This window comes from Gossypium arboreum, chromosome 6 (genome assembly GCF_025698485.1).
Source record: "Gossypium arboreum isolate Shixiya-1 chromosome 6, ASM2569848v2, whole genome shotgun sequence".
Classification (NCBI taxonomy): domain Eukaryota; kingdom Viridiplantae; phylum Streptophyta; class Magnoliopsida; order Malvales; family Malvaceae; genus Gossypium; species Gossypium arboreum.
Genome location: NC_069075.1, coordinates 68,307,975 through 68,329,283, shown reverse-complemented (window position 1 = coordinate 68,329,283; position 21,309 = coordinate 68,307,975).

The following is a 21,309-nucleotide window of genomic DNA, read 5'->3' as shown; positions in this document are numbered from 1 at the left end:
TCGGTTTTGTGGTCCCAGAACCACATTCTGACTAGGGTCAAATTAGGGCTCAAGGCATGTCTATTTGCTTATAAACTTACCTCAGACGATACAGAATGAAACAGGGCAGCTAGTCGACAACTTTCGTTTTCCCTCGATCCAAATCTGATTTCTTTGGTTCTTGATCTAAACATATTCAAATTAAGCTTATTTAAATATATTTTCATTCAATTTAGTCCAAAAACAAATAAATGGGTAAATTACCATTTTACCCCTAACTTTACACTTTTTTACAATTTAGTCCCTATTGAACAAAACACAAAATATGCAAAATTTTCTTATACCATGTTTGGTCAATATTCCTAGTGTTCATTAAAGTCCATATGTTTCATTTATTTCACATTTTAGTCCCTCAAATTATTATTTTTGCATTATAGTCCTAACTACTCAAAATCATCAGAAAACTCCAATACAAAACATGTTAATCAAAAACATATCTTTCATTTTCCACCATCAAACAACAAAAATCACAAACTCTCATCAATGGCATAACCCAAAATATTCATCAAAATAAAAAATTAAAGCATGGGTCTTGAAGATTACTTAGCAACGATCTCAAAAACGTAAAAATTATCAAAAACCGAGTAAGAATGAACCTTGAATTAAGCTCAACAATGACCGAATACCTATCTTCCTATTCTTTTCTTTCTTATTTTATTTCAAAAATGTAAAGAAAATATGAATTTGGTTTTATTATTTTATGTTTTATGATATAATATAACTTAACATTTGATTTACCTATTTACCCTTTAAATAACTAAATCACATATAACAAGGATTCAACCGTCAATTACCTACACAAATGGGTTATTTACAACATAAAAGCTCCTACTTAGAAAGTCATTAACAATTTGACCCTTATGGCTTTAACTATCATGTTTTCAATTCACGCGATTAAGTCCTTTTATTTAATCAGACACTAAAACGATAAAATTAAATCACGAAAATTTCACAGATATAATTCACACATACTAAACACAGAAAATAATTTTTAAATATTTTTCTAACTGGGATTCGTGGTCCCGAAAGCACTATTTGGATTAGGGTCTAAATCGGGCTGTTACAATTGAAATATATGATGCATGTATATGAGATATAATTATATGTTGTGTTCCTTCTTGATTATTCACAATATAGTTTTTAAAATCTAAAGTTTCATAGTCTATAATATTCTACAATCTCACAACATTTAATAAGGCAGAAGTACTGATTTGGGCCAACTTCGGAATCTCAGTTTTTTAGAACAAAATAAAAAATTTTAACAAAGGCATGAATTTTCCCAAAAAACCTTTTTTTTCACAAATATGCATGTTTTATTTTTTAAAATAAACAACAGTCTAATTTTTTGAATTGGGTCTGATACCACAGAATGTAACCCCCTAAACCCGGCCTAGACAATATGCTCGAATCTTCAATATCACATTGGCCATATTAATGGCGTAGGAAAGCATTTAGCAATTTTCTTTTAAAAACCATCATTGCTAAAAACGTCCTTGTAACTTGTTTGAGAAAACCAAATTTTGTTTGAAATTGTTTATCTTTAGAAAACTCAAGTTTTGATATTTTTCAAATTACGTCGTATTTCAATTAAAACATCACAGTGGATAATTTTCATATCTAAACTCGTTTGTCATTTTTAAAATGTAGATTTAATATATATCTCATAAAATATCAATTTTGTGAGCAAATAGTGTTGAGTTTTGAAAACAAAGTATTGAATTCTGAAAACACCCTTGTTGGGAATTGTTTGACTTAGTTATGAAAAATCCATCGTAAATTGTCATTTTCACAATCTTTTAAATGATAATTTTAAAATCTAGATCATGCAGAAAAATCCAAAACCAAAATAATTGAAAGTTCGAAAGAAAATCCCAAGGAAAAGTTTATAGTAATAAAAAGATATCCCTAAATATATCAAGCACCAATATAATTTATTTTTCTGAAAATTACTGTGAGCATTTCCGTAAGCCGAGCTAGTCCTAGCCTCGATTATTATCTGAAAAGTCAGAATTAAAAAGGGGTAAGCTTTAAAAGCCCAGTGTGGGTTACAAATCATAATAATAGAAATTAACACATAAAGCATTAGATTAAATAGATCATATACATATAGATATTTAGTCACAAGTTCATATTTATCAGAATGCATAATGATGATGTCAAATGCAACATTGTTTTAGAACTTAGTGTAGATTTTTTGAAAATAGATCTTACCCATCTTCGATAAACACTATAATGAGTTTCCCTCGAACTCGTCCATCCAATAACACACCAATATTGTGCAAATCCACCAAACACCACAGTTGGGCTGCTAGAAATAGACTATTATAGTCGAGCCACCAGATAATATAGATATACTGCCAAATATAGAATATTGCGGGTATACCACCAGCTAAGTCATCCTGGGTTGCTCGACAATGATGGCCCACCATCTCGGGTTGCCCACAACAATGGCTTACTCATATCAATATATAGTTAAACTGCCAGATACTTTCTCCATACACATTATCCCAACCCTATGCATGTGATATGACATACAGAACATGTTTTATAGTTGGTATGCTTTACACGTGAATCAGATTAATTTTCGATTTAAAACAGTGGCAGGCTTAACATGCGAATCAAAATAAAAAATAATGGCATGCTTAACATGTGAATTAGAAACAGAAATAATGGTATGCTTAACATGCAAATCAGAATAAAAAATAATGGCATGCATAACATGCTAATCAAAATAGCATAATATTAACATGTTTAACATGAAAATTAGAACATCAATAAATCAATATCACGTTTGTTGTACATACATATTCAAACCGCCATATATCACATATCATGAGTGTAAGGAAATCATACATCAACATTTTTAACAAAAATCATGCAATCGCATATTTCATCACAGATCTGAAGTTTTAGAATATAACAACCCGTTTTTAGTCAAATTGGAATAGTGGTTTTGGGACCACAATTTCTAAGTCAAAGTAATTATTTTATAATTATTTTTAGGTCTACAGTATAATAGTATGATGGTGTGAAAATTTCATTAAGAAATTTTATCGTTTGCTTGCTCAATTTGATAAAAAGGACTAAATCACGTAAAGTGTAAAAGTTATGTTCTATTAGTTAAAAGTGTTAAATAGTTATGGAATATTAAATTAGAGGTCCTTATGTTGAAATTAGACCATTTTTATGGTAAGTGGACATTTATGGGCATAAAATGGATGTTATTAAAGGTTTAATAATAAGGATAACTTAGTAAATAACAAAATAAACTAAAATTAAAGTAAGAAAAAGAATACTATCATCTTTTCTTCTTCATTCTTCAACCAAATATAGCAAGAAGGAAGCCATTAAAGAATATCAAACATTCGGCCATAGCTATAACACCCTTTACCCATATTTGACACCAGAACAGGGAACAGGGTACGAGGCATTATTGGACTCACATCACAAATAATCATACAATTCTGAGTCATAAATTTGCTTCCAATTTAAAACCACTTGAAATTAATCATAAAGTCCCTATTATGAGCCTACAAGGCCCAAAACATTTTTTGGAAGTGGTCCGGGACTAAACCGAGAACTTTAGAAATTTTCATGAAACTTTGAAATTTTTTTCCACTAAATAGAGGTCACACATTCGTATGGATATGGGACATGCCCGTGTGGGCAGGCCGTGTGGCTACACACACCCGTGTCCTGACCTCGTGTAACTCTCTAACTTGTAACCTATAAACAAATTGAGGTCTCATGGCCAAGTCACACGCCTGTGTGCTAGGCCATATGGAAAATTAATTTTTATAAAATAGGTGCAGACTTCACACGGCCAGGGCACACGCCCGTGTTCAAGGCCGTGCTGTCCACACAGTTGAGACAAATGCCCGTGTCTTTGCCCATGTGCTCAATTCTGAGCATTCAGTTTCTCAAAATTAAGGTGCAGGGGACACACGGCCTATACATATGCCCATGAGGCAAACCGTGTGTCACACACGCTTGTGTGTCTCCCAGTGTGGACAAAATAAAGGCTATTTACCAAGCCATTTGCCACCCTTATTCTCACATACACTTACACCAAATTAAAGGCACAAAACATGGCATACTTAGGCAACTGAACATCCACAATCATGGCAACATGAGCTTTAAGTCCATACCTGAATGATTTCAAAATGAGCTTACACATGTTCTCATCTTTTACATACCCGTGAACCACTCGAAATAAAAATGTCAGATACTCAGGAAATTTGCACACTAAGTGCCACATATGTATTCAATGCTACCTCAAATCTCATATCATATAGTTGCTCGCTCTTGAGCTATCAACGGGCCTGCTCATACAAGCTTTCAGTCAAGACGTAGCTACGCGGTGCTGCTCACACAAGCTATCAAGTATCCGTAACACATGCCGATATACTCAGCCACCGGTAGGACATACAAGACCAGCACCCAGATCACATAATCACATAACACATACTAACCCTAGTGACATGTCACTTGTATCCTACCCTATTCCTAAGGTTCAAACGGGATTTCTTACTTGACGATTCGTCTTCGGACTCATTCATAGGATTAAGCTCATCCACATTTATCAAACATACAATTCATGCAATATTAAAGCAATAAAATACAACATATTAAAGCTTATTTTTAACATACGAATTAACTCAGTAGAAAATGGCTAATTGTTCGATTTAGTCTAAACTTTGTTCTTTCCCTGGTCTAGGTCAGAACCTTGTCTTTCTTGATCTATAATACCACATTTAACTTATTCAATCATCACATTATTCAATTTAATGCCAAAAATACCTTATGGAAAAAATTACATTTTTACCCTAACTTTTTAACTTTTTACATTTTAGTTCCTAGGCTCGTAAAATGATTTTCATTCAATTTCGTCACACCCAAGCCTAGAAAAACCTATTTCTTACTCATAACAGCTCACATTTTTATCTATTCACATTTCTTCACACACATTTTACAACTTTTACAAATAAGTCCCTATTTGACATTTTCATCAAAAATCACTTGGTAAATGTTGTTTACCTAACATCAAACATACATTTTCTATCATTAGACATCAAAATACACAAATATTCTACATGGGTAAAAATCTAGTGTAACACCCCGAACCCGAGACCATCGCCGGTGTCGGACACGAGGGGTTAACAAGCCAAGATCACATATTTTGCCCACCAATTTGACATTTCCAGTCAGGCTGGAAGACTGCGTCACCTTCGCCTTAAAAATCATATCTCGAGTTTCAAAACTCGGAAACTGGTTTCGTAAATTTTCCCTGAATTTAGACTCATATATCCATCCATGGATTTATTTCTAGAATTTTTGGTCTGGCCAATTGGTACAGTTTATTAGTTAAAGTCACCCATGTTACAGGGATCGACTGCTCTGACCTTCGCGTGGTATAACTTGAATATCTCTCTGTACAGGGCTTTAATGCTGGTTCTGTTTGCTTCTAATGAAACTAGACTCAAAATGGAATCTGTACATATAAGGTATGTCTCCTAATACTTTCTGGATAATTTATAGTAAATTTTTAAAGTTGCGACAGGGGACTAAGAAACCGTTCTGGCCCTGTTTCACAATAGCTTCAATATCTCTTAACATGTAACTCCTATGACCATTTCGTTTCTTCCATATGAAAATAGACTCATCAAGGTTCATTTACATAGCTTATTCACTATTTAATACCATTCCTACGAATTTTGGTGATTTTTCACATTCACGTCACTGCAGCTGGCAGCATCTGTTTTTAAGGTAGGTCTTACCTATTTGGTAGTCTCCATGAACCAACTAGTCTTGCCATACATAGGTTCATATATGATCATTTTAACCATGCCAATGGCTGATCATGTGACCAACATTCCCATTTCCAATCCATAGCCACATCATGACACCAAATATATACATACAAACCACAAATAGTCTAAGTTCATGCTTCCTTTTTACGAGCCATTTTCGCATGGCCGTATACATATACATCACCACATTTTTAAACTAACAGGGTAGTCCTATACATGCCATTTCAAAGTTCAAACAAAATTTATACCAAAATAGAGGCGTTGATAGTGTGGATGACTTGACTTTATTGATCCCGAATCCGATTGCTATCGAGCGAAATCTATAAACAGAGAGCCAAAGTAACGGGTAAGCATTTTTATGCTTAGTAAGTCTCAAGGAATATAATCAACTCTAATTACAGCAATACATTCACATAGCCAAATGCATCATTTCATTAATACACATTCTTACTTCACACTTCATCATTATATACTTTCACAAAGTATCAATCAAGTCAATAACTGAAATTCATTAGTCGATTGAGCGAATGTTGCTCAAATGTGTCGACTTTCCAATGCACATATAAACGTACCTTATTCTTTGGGCTTTTCGGGTGTACTAATTGAATTTATTACAGCAACCAACACTCACCTCCAGCCCAAGATTCTTCGGAATATAACCGGATATAACCATGTGCACAAATGCCTTCGGGTCTTAGCCCGGATAGAATGACTTCGCACAAATGCCTTGGTCTTAGCCGGATATAGCCACTTGCACAATTGCCTTCGGTCTTAACCGGATATAATTTCCAGCATAATTGTCTTCGGGCTTAGCCCGGATATCATTCAATTTCTCATGTACACATACATCAATAATCATTGGACATACATATTTCATTTTCGTTACTAAGGCTCAAACGCAAATATAATCACAAGCATATTCGCCTTCGGGACTTAGCCCGGGTAGAATTCAAATACTCATACACACATAATCAATAATCAATACACATCCATACTTTATTTCACATAATTCAAGTAGGGTCACTTCTTGAGGACTTACCTCGGATGTTGTCGAACGGCTTTTTCGGCTATTCGATCACTTTCTCCTTCCCCTTGTCCAATTGTGGCCCTCTAAGCTCTTGAGCTAATTCAAACAAATTCAATTTATTAAAACCTCATTGTGCTAGCTTATGGCCAAATATGACAAGGAGTTTAAATGGTCATATGGCCACCCTTTAGCTTGAATACACAATGGTCATGCACATTTTATACTACATCAAGCAATTCAATACAATTTATTCGAGCATCAAGGAAATGCTAAGGCCTTCAATAGGCTACCCAAGGCGAATATTCATGTACATGTTGAGGCCAATTATGCACTTAATACCTCACAAAAACAGCATGCATTTTACTAGTTAATGCTTTGCATATTGTGGCTCAAAACTTATAATATAGCATCAAGCACTTATATGTGTGCTAGGCCGAATTGTGCTTGCAATTTCACAATTATTCTTCAACATCTTCTTCTTTAAACAAACTTATTCATCACTTCCTTCATAACCAAAACATCATGTGCAAACATATATATACATATATGAGCATGGCCAATTTCAAGGTGTCCATAGCCATCCAAAACACAAATTTTAACTAACATGCAAGAAGCATGAACCATGCTCATGAATGCATCATGGCCGAATATGACAATCATGCTCCTTTTCAACTTCAATCATGATAAAACAAAAAGAAAGCTCAAAATCTTACTCAAGAGTAGACAATCCATCATTGCATGCATCATCATCAAGCTTCACACTTAGCATGCAATGGCTTTATCACCATAACAACTTTGGCCAAATACCATTTCCATGGCTTAACAAAGATTTGAGCCATGGCTAACATGCACATCAAGTTAGCAACCAAAACATGCATGAAACTCCTAACACAACCTCATACATACCTTAATCTTGATGCAAACTTAGCCAAATCTCCTTCTAGATCTCTTCCAACCCAAGCATGAAGCAAAAATCCTCCCCCTTTTTCCTTAGTATTTTCGGCCAAGAAGTGAAAATAGATGAACAATTTTTTTTCTTTTCTTTCTTTAGGATATTCGGCCAAGGCTATGGAGAAAGATGAACACTTTTTTTTTTTTTGTTTCTCATCCTACTAACATTAATTTTTTTTCCATGCTCTTATTTTATTATTTCTAACATCATCCATTAGTAAAACATGTTGGGAACATGTTTCCCCTTGCCCATAATTTGTCATGGCCGGCCATCCACCTTAGGAAATGGGATAATTGACATGCAACTCCATTTATTTCACTTCATGCATTATTAGGCCACTTAAAAATACTCCTATCACATTTTCAAGTCCTAGCACATGGGTCCTTTCTTATAAATTTGCACCTAATTATAAAAAATCGAGACACGAAATATTTACGCATACAAATTCCACATACAATAAGCACGGAATATAACACCTAATTATTCTTGTGACTCGGTTTCGTGGTCCCGAAACCACTCTCCGACTAGGGTCACATTAGGGGTGTCACATCTAGACTTTGATTTTCTTTCAAATTAGTGCTTGAAATAGCTAGATTAGGTTACACCAATCTTAAAAATATAAAAATAATTAAAAACGGGACAAGAACGGACTTACAATCGAGCTTGAAAGTGGTAAAACCCTAGCTATGTCTTCTCTTGAAAAATTTGACCATGGGGCACTAAATTGGGGAAGATGACATCTTTTTATTAGTTTTATTTGTCTTTATTTACCAAATGACCAAAATGCCCTTCACTTAAAACTTTGAAATTTTATCTAACCATGTCTATTTTTGTCGAACTTAAAGTATAATGGTCTAATTACCATTTAAGGACCTCCAATTTAAAATTTCATAGCAATTAGACACCTCTAGCTTCTAGAACACATACTTTGCACTTACTGCAATTTAGTCCTACTAGCAATTTAGACACTTTATCGATAAAATTTCTTAACAAAATTTTTGCACAATCATTCAATCATACTGTAAACCTTAAAGAAAAAATAAAATAAATATTTCTACTTCAGATTTTTGGTTCCAAAATCATTATTCTGACTTGACCCTAAAATGGGCTGTTACAATAGCTCATTCTTGCATGTAAGTGCAATTTTGTCCTGTTTTTAATTATTTCTATGTTTTTGAGATCGTTGCAGCTTAATCTAGCTAGCCTAGGGACTAATTTACAAAATTGTTAAAGGTTTAGGGTTTTGCCATTGATGAATATAGGTGTATTTTGATGTTTGATGATAGAAAATGTATGCTTGTTGTTAGATAAACAACATTTGTAAAGTGATTTTTTGTCAAATTTGTAATTTAGGGATTTAATTAAGAAACATTGAAATTTTGTGGTTAAATTGTGAAATAAATGAAAAATATGGGCTGTTAGGGATTTAATTGAAATTTAGCTAGCATATGTATAGGTTGAATTTCATGAATTTGTGTTTTTATGAGCTAAGAATTGAATTGTAAAAATATTGAAATATTAGGAAAAAGTTTAAAGTTACCTTAAATTGTATTTTAGACTAAAGTGAATAGAGTTATAATTAAATAAGTTAATTTTGATTACATTTAGATCAAGAAAAGTGAAATTTAGATTTAGATCAGGGAAAAACAAGATTTTGGACTAGTTGATCCGCTCCGTCGTTTTAGCGATCAAGGTAAGTTCGTATGTTAATAAGCATTATTATAATTGTGTTTTAAATATTTTAATATTGAATAATTTGTGTATACGACCTTGCGAATATGATCGATGACGATTCAGCATTGAGAAATCTCGGTTGAACCTTAGGAATAGATTAGGATACGAATGGATGTTGGTCCGTACGTCCTACCGGTGGTTGAGTTATATGGCATGTGTTGCTGATTCTTGTTAGCTTATGTGAGTAGCACACGGGCGTGTGACTTGGCCGTGTGGCATAAGTTAGTATACCCTTTAGGATTGGCACGGCCTTGCACACGGGTGTATGAGGCCATTTAGTAGGGCACACAGGCTGGTCACATGGGTGTGTGGTTGGCTGTGTTACCCAAGTCAGAGAGTTACACGGGGTTGAACACGAGCTAGGACACGGCCATGTGATCCCATTTTGAATGTCCACATGGCCTGTGACATGGGCGTACCTTTGGCCATGTAAGACACACGGCCAGGCCACACGGGCTTGTGTCCCTTGTATTTTGTAAAATTTTCTATGTTTTCCAAAAATTTCATAAATTATCGATTTAGTCCCGAATCACCTTGAATGTATGCTTAGGGCCTCGTAGGCTCGTAATAGTGACAATGTGAATGATTTTGAATGATGTTTATTTGAAATTTGAGAATGTATGTTAAATGAATGTTTAATTATATAATAAGTTCGGTAATGCTCTGTAACCCTATTTCGACATTGAATATGGGGGAGGGGTGTTACATTTATTGGAATCAGAGCTACGGTTTAGTCGATTCTAAGACTAACGTGATAATATGTGAGAGTCTAGCTATACATGCCATATACAAACTGTGATACTGTGATATCTCCTACAGTTTTAAATCGTGTTTTAATATAGTAAATGGATCCCAATCGAGCTGTAGCTGATGATGTTGAAAGTAATGCGCCAGCCTCCGTTCACGGGGTAGCGTAATTTGAGTTGAGACCTGTGTTGGGTAGTCAGGGAGGAGGAGCCAAAGAAACCTTCTTCTAGATGATGAATAGTGGTTTATGGAGTTTGTTCGAACAAATTTGGCTACTTAGCAACCTTCACCCCCACCTAGTCCTCAACTGGTACCCGTAGCTCCTCAAGGTTTGGAACCTCTACTATAGAATAAGCCACCAGTTGATAAAATCTAAAATACGGGGCTAAAGAATTCAGAGTTACAGTTGATGACAATCCTGAAAGAGTTGCGTTTTGGCTTGAGAATACGATCAGATTATTTGATGAACTATCTTGCACACCAGCTGAATGTGTAAAATAAGTCGTATCACTTCTGAGGGACACTGCATATCAATGGTGGAATACTTTAGTATTTTTGGTGCTGAGAGAATGGGTCACCTGGAAATTTTTTCAAACCGAATTCTGAAAGAAATACATCAGCCAACGGTTTATTGATCAAAATCGATAAGAAAGATTTCGAAGCTAGAGATTCAACAAAGAGGTTGATGAGTAAACCATATCAATCTTCATCAAAGAAATCACGGGATTCGTATAATCGTTCGAATACTTCTATGGGGTATCCAAATAGAGATCGTGGTAAGCAATACACGAGTCATAAAGCTGAAGCTACTTCAGTGTGAAGTATGGGTAGTGTGAGAATCAACAACCCCGAGTGCAAACAATATGGTAAATGACATTTTAGAGACTGGTGGATGAATAATAAACTTGTTTCAAATGTAGTTCGTTAGATCATTTTATTTGAGATTGTCTTAAGTTAGCCGAGAAAGAAAAACTTTGGAATGCAAGATTGAGTAACACAGCTCTTAGAGTGAGACTACCTAGAAATGTGAGAAATATGACCAGTAGTAAAAGAACGACAAAGGACTCTACTGTGGGATCTGAGGTTAGAGCGCTAGCCAGAGCTTACGCTATTCACGCTCGTGAAGATGCGTCATCACTAGATGTTATCAACGGTACATTTTCTCTTTACGACACTAATGTAATTGCCTTGATTGATCCTTGATCGACTCATTCATATGTATACATGAAATTAGTGTCTAGTAAAATTTTTCCTATTGAGTCTACTGAGTTTGTGATTAAAGTATCGAACCCCTTAGGCAAGTATGTCCTAGTTGATAAAGTTTGCATCTTTTAATGACTCAGGGTTACTGTTTTTTGGCAAATTTGATGTTATCACCGTTTGATGAATTCGATGTAATTTTGGGTATGAACTGGTTGACGTTACATGATGCTGTTGTGAAATCCTTCGAATTGAACCAGATGAGTCGAGTGAATTGCCTGTTGTGATTTTGTCGATATGACCTTAGAAATATGTGAGAAAAGGTTGTAATGCTTATCTGGCATATGTACTGGATACAAAAGTGTCTGAATCAAAAATTGAATTAGTGCCAATAATCTGTGAGTACCTGGATGTGCTTCTAAAAGAGTTGTCTGGGTTACCACCGATCAAAAAAGTCAAGTTTGCTATTGATTTAGGGTGAGTTTGGATGGGCGGTGCGTTTACCTACGGTTAGTGTAAAAACAGCGGTGGCGGTGAGATTAGATACTGTAGCGATATTGTAGCGTGAGACAAAAAGTAAGCTAAACGCACCGCACCCAATTGCCCATCCAAACTAAGCCTTAATGTCGAGAACTTCACCGATATCGATAGCTCTGTACAGAATGTCTCCGATAGAATTGAAAGAATTTGAAGCTTAGTTGCAAGAGTTAACAGATAGAGGTTTTGCATGACCTAGTTTTTCACTCTGGGGTGCACCAGTATTGTTTATAAAGAAGAAAGATGGATTGATGAGATTGTGTATCGACTATCGTCAACTCAACAAGGTTACGATTAAGAATAAGTATCCATTGCTGAGAATTGATGATTTGTTTGATCTGTTGAAAGGAGCAACAGTGTTCTCGAAGATCGATCTGAGATCTGGTTATTATCAATTACAAGTCAAAGATTCGGATGTGCCAAGACTACATTCAGAACAAGGTATGGGCATTATGAATTTCTTGTTATGCTTTTGGATTAAATAATCCTCCTGCAGTTTTTATGGATTTGATGAATCAAATCTTTAGACCGTATTTTGACAAATTTGTTGTTGTATTTACTGACGACGTTCTAATTTATTCCTGAGATGAATCTGAGCATGTTGAACATTTGAGAATTGTGCTACAAACATTGAAAGATAAGCAGTTGTTTACTAAATTCAGTAAATACGAGTTTTGCCTTTAAGAAGTTAGATTTTTGGGGAATATTGTTTTAGCGGAAGGTATTCAAGTTGATCCGAGTAAGATTTCTGTAGTTGTTGAATGGAAACCACCAAGAAACGTCTCCGAATTCAGAAGCTTTCTAGGACTAGCTGGCTATTATCAATATTTTGTTAAAGGATTCTCGATGATTGCTACACCGATGACTAGATTGCTACAAAATGATGTGATGTTCGAGTGGTCTGAGAAATGTCAACAGAGTTTTGAATAGTTGAAAGCATTGTTAACTAAGACACCAGTTTTAGTTCAACCTGAGTCGGCTAAAGAGTTTGTAATCTATAGCAACGCGTCATTGAACGGTTTGGGTTGTGCTTTGACACAAGAGGGTAAAGTGGTAGCTTATGCTTCCAGACAATTGAAACCTCATGAAAAGTACTACCAGACGCACGATTTAGGGTTGGCCACCATTGTTTTTACATTGAAAATTTGGTGACATCATCTGTTCAGTGAAAAATGGCATATTTTTTCATATCACAAGAGCTTGAAGTATATAATGACTTAGAAAGATTTGAATTTGCGTTAACAAAGATGGCTCGAGCTGTTGAAAGACTATGAGTTAGTGATTAATTATAATCTGGGGAAAGCGAACGTAGTCACGAATGCTCTGAGTAGAAAGTCTTTATTTGCTTTACGAGTGATGAATATGCAGTTAACCTTGTCTGATGATGGTTCAACTTTGGCCGAACTAAAAGCTAAACTGTTATTTCATCAGCAAATTTGTGAAGCTCAAAATTGTGGTAATGAATTACAAGCTAAAAGAGTACAGTGTGAGTCTACTACTGATTCAGACTATCAGATAGGATCCGATGGTTGTTTAATGTTTTGAGATAGAATTTGTATACCAAAGAAGCCCGAGCTTATTCAGAAAATTCTACATGAAGTACACAGTTGTTGTTTATCTATTCACCCGAAAAGTACAAAAATGTATAATGATTTGGAACACTTATTCTAGTGGTCAGGCATGAAACGAGACATTTCAAAGTTTGTGTTGAGATGCTTGGTTTGTCAACAAGTCAAAGTTGAACCTCAAGTGCCTTTGGGATTACTACAGCCTGTGATGCTACCAGAGTGGAAATGGTATACAGTTACGTTGATCGATTGATGTAGTCTAAACATTTCATTCTGGTTCGTGCAAATCCTCTATCTGTTAACTATTGCAAACGAGATTTCAACTCTTTTAATTGTGTAGGATGTAACACCCCTTACCCGAGATCGTCACTGGAGTCGAGCACGAGGCGTTACCAGACTTAGCTTACTAATTAGAGGCGTAAAAATTTGCTTTTAAAATTAATATAGTTTCATTCATTCTTTTGTCCCTAAAAAGGGTCCTCGAGACCCTAAAACATGAAATTCAAACTGTTTGGGAACAAAGCGGAATCAATAAAAATTTTCCGATCACTTAAACAAATGAAAACAATTTATTTCATCTTTCATAAAGAAACTGCCCATCTGCGTCATAGACACTAAATAAATCATAACTCGAGTTACGAAACTCAAAATTTCGAATCCGTAAATTTTATCTAAAACTAGACTCGTATATCTTCTAATTTTTTTTTTCAGAATTTTTTGGTCTAGCCAATTAGTACAGTTTATTAGTTAAAGTTTCCCCTATTTCAGTGTTCGACTGCTCTGACCTCTATACACTACAAATTAATCTTCTCCATATATAGAATTCAAATAACCATGCCTTTTATTTCTCTTAAAAGTAGACTCAATGAGGAATCTATACATATAAAGTATAACTCTTAATTATTTTGGTACAATGTTTAGTGAATTTCTAAATTCAGAACAGGGGATTCAGAAATCACTACGACCCTATCTCACAAAAATTTAAATATCTCATAAAATACAACTCATTTATTTATTTGTTTATTTCATATGAAAATAGACTCAACAAGCTTTCATTCTATATCTCATTAACTATCTAAATCCATTTCTACTATTTTTAGTGATTTTTTAAATTCACGTCATTACTGCTATCCGATACTATTTTAAAGCTAATTTCACCTTTTTCATGATTTCCATGGAATAACTAGCATTTAGGCTTACATAACACCAAACATGTCCTTGATTGGCCATTCCAATAGCTAATCATTATCAAGCATTTACATATCATTCATTAGCCATATCACAAGATCATACGCACAAAATGGCTACGATGCTATACATACCATACTCAAAATGAAACGTCTAGCTATACCAAAATAATTCTTGTGATAGTGTGCCCGGACCTCCGACGTACTTTACGATCCCCGAGTTAGCTTGACAAAACTATAAAAAGAAGGAAAATAAAGAGGATAAGCATTAAGCTTAGTAAGTTTGCATGCAAATAAATAACAACATTCATAAGAATTATCTTACTACTTGGAATGATACTACATAATGTAACTTCATTAATTGTCATAGACATATTTTAAACTTCTTCACTTACTCACTTACTTAAATACTTACTGACTTAATCAAATTTATTAATACATTTTACTTACCTTTTTCCTTATCAAGCATACATGAACATTATATACTTACCTTTGCTCTTCTAGCATGAACTTGTCTTACCCTTTTTAGTATAACTTATCTTACCTTACCTTACCTTGATATTCTCTTTAAATTTTCCCGTTGAACCACTTGGAATAGTAAGGATACACGGGTACCTTACCATTGGCATGACTTGTCATGGTCTTACGTGGTATCCTTTTGAAACTTACCATTTCCATGTCTCGACATGGTCTTACATGGTATCCTTGCCTTATGAACTCACCAATGCCATGCCTTGGCATGGTCTTACATGGGACCTTTGCCTTATAGAAACTTATCAATGCCATGTCTTGACATGGTCTTACATAATATCCTTGCCTTAGAAACCTTAACAGTTTCCATGCCTTGGCATGGTCTTACATGGTATCCATAAACCCTAATGTCATGACATTTGTATCCTACACATTCCTAAGGTTCAACCGGGACTTTCTGAAATTACTTCTCCATCAATTCATGCTTGAGTCTTCTTTGAATAATTTCATAAAATAAATATACACCTGCTGGAAATTAACAAAATTAACATAAAATAATAGAATATTGCATTTATTTACTCCAAACTTACCTCGAAACAAAATACGATCAACTATAGCGATTTAGTCCGCTATCTTTTTCTTTCCCCGGTCTAACTCTGGATTTCGTTTTTCTTGATCTATAATAACAAATTTAGCTTATTTAATACTCACATTTATTAAAACAGTCCTTGACTCAAACTTTTGCAAAATTTTATTTTTACCCCTAAACTTTTACATATTTACACTTTTTCCCCAAGGCTCGAAAATTAAACTTCATTCTATTTTCTTATGTTTTATGACATTCTGATCATTTTTCCCTTATATGGCAACATAATATTCTCACTCTAACATGTACTTATGAACATTAGGTATTTTCACGTAAAATCGCTTAGCAAAAGTTTTTTAACACAATTTCAAGCTTCATATTCTACTATAAAACATCAAAATAAACACATTTCACCTATGGGTATTTTTCCAAATATAAACCCTAGGTTAAACTATTGCTAGAATAAGCTTAATCAAGTTACTAGGACTTCAAAAACGTAAAGAACGTTAAAAACGGGGCTAAAACGGACTTACAATCGAGCTTGGAAGCTTGAAAAACCCTAGCTATGTCTTCCTCATGTGAAATTCGGCCAAGGGGTTGAAGATGGACAAAAATTGGCTTTTAATTTTGTTTTTAATTCATTTTAATAACTAAATGACCAAAATGCCCTTAATTAAAAACTATTGTGTTTTATCTTCCTTTAGGTATTTTTGTCCAAACTAGTATAATGGTCTATATACTATCCAAGGACCTCCACTTTAAAAACCCGTTACTCACAAGTACTTAGTACCTTTGTGAACTAGAACACACATTTTACAACTTTTGCAATTTAGTCCTAAATATCAAATTGGACCCTCTATCGATAAAATTTCTAAACGAAAATTTCACACAATCATGCAATCATGCCATAGACCTTAAAATGATAATAAAATAAATTTTTTACCTCAAATTTATGGTTTCGTAACCACTATTCTGTTTAGGCCCTATTTCGGGATGTTACATTTCTCTCCCATTTAAGGATTTTCGTCCCTGAAAATCTTACTTGTGAAGAGATTTGGGTATTGTTTTCACATAGCCTCTTCAGGCTCCCATGTAGCCTTGTCTACCCCATGTCTATTTCATAATACTTTACTTTCACAACTACAATACTTTTGTTCCTTAATTACTTTACCTCTCGAGCTAGAATCTTTACCGGTTCTTCACCGTAAGTCATGTCTGGCTGAATCTCAACCTCTGTTTGAGAAATCACATGTGTTAGATCTGAACGATAACAACGTAGCATAGACACATGAAATACATCATGAATCTTCTCTAACTCAATTGGCAAACTAACCGATATGCTAATGGTCCGACTCTCTCACTCACTTCAAACGGTCTAATAAAACGTGGACTTAGTTTGTCTTTCTTGCCAAATCTGAGAACTTTCTTCCACAGGGATACTGGCAAAAACACTTTGTCACCAACTTGATACTAAATATTTTTTCTCTTCAAATCTGCATACGACTTCTGTCTGTCTGAAGCTGCTTTCAAGCAATTTCTGATGACTTTTACTTTCTCTTCTGTTTCTTTAACTTGATCAACCCCGTAAATCTGATTTTCCTTAAGCTCTGTCCAATAAAAAGGTGTGCGAAATTTACGTCCATACAATGCTTCATTAGGTGCCATCTTCAAACTCGACTGATAACTATTATTGTAGGCAAACTCTATTAATGGTAAGTACTTTTCCCAACTACCTTGAAATTTCAGTACATAGCATCTAAGCATATCTTCAAGTACCTGAATAACTTTCTCTAACTGACCGTTGGTCTGAGAATAGAAAGCTATACTAAAACTCAACTTTGTGCCCAAAGCTTCCTATAGTGTCTTCCAAAGCCGTAAAGTAAATCTTGAATTTCTATCTGAAATGATCGATAATGGTACCTCGTGTAGTTTGACTATATTTGAAATATACAGTTCGACCAACTTGTCAACTGAATGATCCATACAAACTGGGATAAAATGAGCCGACTTCGTTAACTTATCAATCACAACCCATACTGCATCTTTCTTTCTCGGTGTCAACAGTTATCCTGTCACACCCATTTCCACTCAGGGACTAGCACAAGCTGCAATAAACCTGAAGGTACCTGATGTTCGGCCTTTACCTGCTGGCAGATCAAGCATCTAGAAACAAACTCTGAAATGTCCCTTTTCATTCCTACCCACCAGTACATTTTCTTCAAATCATTATACTTCTTTGTACTACCTGGATGAATAGACAAAGAACTACTATGTGCTTCCTATAAGATCTTTCGAATAAGCTCATCATTCTTCAGTACACATACCCTGTCTCTAAACATCAAACAGCCATCAAAACTGATCTAAAAATCTGACTCTATATCCGACTCACACTGAGCTCTTTTGGCTAACAACTCACTGTCATTTTTATGAGCTTCACAAATTTCTTCAAGAAGCATCGGTTTAGCTCTCAACTCAGCTAAGATAAAACCATCATCTGATAAGGTTAGACTAGTGTTCAAAGCTCTTAATGCAAACAAAGATTTCCTACTCAAAGCATCAGCAATGACATTTGCCTTACCTGGGTGATAATCAATCACTATCTCATAATCTTTAATCAACTCAAGCCATCTTCTTTGCCTTAAGTTCAAATCTTTTTGATTCATCAAATATTTCAAACTTTTGTGATCAGTGAATATTGAGGCACTTCTCACCGTACAAATGATGTCTCCAGATCTTCAGCGCAAAAACAATGGTAGATAGCTCTAAATCATATGTCGGATAGTTCTTCTCATGTGGCTTTAGCTGTCTAGAGGCATAAGCAATTACCTTTCCTTCCTGCATAAGTACACAACCAAGTCCATTCAAGGATGCATCACTGTAAATCACAAACTCCTTACCTGGTTCTGGTTGTACTAAAAAGGAGCTTCAGTCAATAAGGTCTTTAACTTGTTAAAACTCTGTTGAAACTTTTCAGTCCATTCAAACTTGACATCCTTTCATAGCAATCTTGTCAGCGGGGTAGCTATCATGGAAAATCCCTCTACAAATCGTCTATAATATCGGCGAGACCAAGAAAACTTCTAATTTCTAATACATTTCTAGGAGGCTTCTAGTCAACAATAGTTGAAATCTTTCACGGATCAACCCTGATACCTTCACCTGAGACAATATCTCCAAGAAAACCAACTTCTCGTAACCAGAACTCACTTTTCCTGAACTTTGCATACAACTGATTATCTCTCAGAATTTGTAAAACTGTCCTCAAATGCTCTGCATGCTCAGTCTCATCATGAGAATAAATCAAGATATCATCAATGAACACAACTACAAACTTATCCAAGTACGGTCTGAAAATTCGATTCATTAAGTCCATGAAAATGGCAAGAGCATTAGTTAAGCCGAATGGCGTCACAAGGAACTCATAATGACCATACCTAGTCCGAAAAGCAGTTTTCAGGACATCTGACTCTTTAACTCACAACTGATAATATCCGAATCTCAAATCTATCTTGGAAAACACAGTGGCTCCCTTCAATTGATTAAATAAATCATCAATTCTAGGTAGTGGATACTTATTCTTTACTGTTACCTTGTTAACCTACCGATAATCTATGCACAATCTCATCGATCCGTATTTTTTTTTCACAAATAGCACTAATGCACCCCATGGTGAACTACCAGGTCTTGCAAAGCCTTTATCTGTTAATTCCTGCAACCGAGCTTTCAATTCTTTCAATTCCAATGGGACCATTCTATAAGGAGCAATAGAAATGGGTGTAGTACCTGGAATCAACTCAATACCAAACTCAACTTCTCTAACAGGAGGCAAACCTGGTAGTTATTCTGGAAACACATCGGGAAACTCACATACCATAGGCACTGGTTCAATTTTCAATTCTAGATCTTTAGTGTTCAAAAAAAAATCAAGATAAGCTTCATACCATTTTCTCAAACATTTCTGAGTAGACATAACAGAAATCATGGCAAATGAACTATCTGACTCTTCTGAATTAACCTTAAGAGTAGTTTCACCATTTTCACATTTCAACTCAATCAATTTCTTTCCATAATTCACTATCACATCATGTGTAGTCAACCAATCCATACCAAGAATCACATCAAATTCATCAAACGGCAATAGCATGAGATCGACCGGGAAACAGTGACCTCTAATCATCAAAAGGCAATTTCTACATACTTTATCTACTAATACATGCTGTAACACCCCGAACCCGAGACCATCGCCGGTGTCGGACACGAGGGGTTAGCAAGCCAAGTTCACTTGTTTTGCCCATCCATTGGACATTTCCAGTCATGCTGGAAAAACTGCATCACTGTCGCCTTAAAAAACATATCTCGAGTTTCAAAACTCGGAAACTGGTTTCGTAAATTTTCCCTGAATTTAGACTCATATATCCATCCATGGATTTATTTCTAGAATTTTTGGTCGGGCCAATTGGTACAGTTTATTAGTTAAAGTCACCCATGTTACAGGGATCGACTGCTCTGACCTTCGCGCGGTATAACTTGAATATCTCTCTGTACAGGGCTTTAATGCTGGTTTCGTTTGTTTCTAATGAAACTAGACTCAAAATGGAATCTGTACATATAAGGTATGTCTCCTAATTCTTTCTGGATAATTTATAGTAAATTTTTAAAGTTGCAACAGGGAACCCAGAAACCGTTCTGGCCCTGTCTTACAATAGCTTTAATATCTCTTAACATGTAACTCCTATGACCATTTCGTTTCTTCCATATGAAAATAGACTCATCAATGTTCATTTACATAGCTGATTCACTATTTAATACCATTCCTACAAATTTTGGTGATTTTTCACATTCACGTTACTGCAGCTGGCAGCATCTGTTTTTAAGGTAGGTCTTACCTATTTTGTAGTCTCCATGAACCAACTAGTCTTGCCTTACATAGGTCCACATATGATCATTTTAACCATGCCAATGGCTGATCATGTGACCAACATTCCCATTTCCAATTCATAGTCACATCATGACACCATATATATATATACAAACCGCAAATAGTTTAAGTTGATACTTCACTATTACAAGCCATTTTCGCATGGCCGTACACATATACATCATAACATATTTAAACCAACAAGGGTAGTCCTATACATGCCATTTCAAGTTCAACCAAGAATTTATACCAAAATGGGGCTTGATAGTGTGGATGACTTCGACTTCAACGATCCCGAATCCGATTGCTATCGAGCGAAATCTAGAAAACCGAGAGCCAAAGCAATGAGTAAGCATTTTTATGCTTAGTAAGTCTCAAGGAATATAATCAACTCTAATTACAGCAATACATTCACATAGTTAAATGCATCATTTCATTAATGCACATTCACATAATCATACTTACTTCACCATCCCAACTCTTATGTTCATACACAAATAACGGCTTCATTAAGGCCGATAACTCGTTCCATC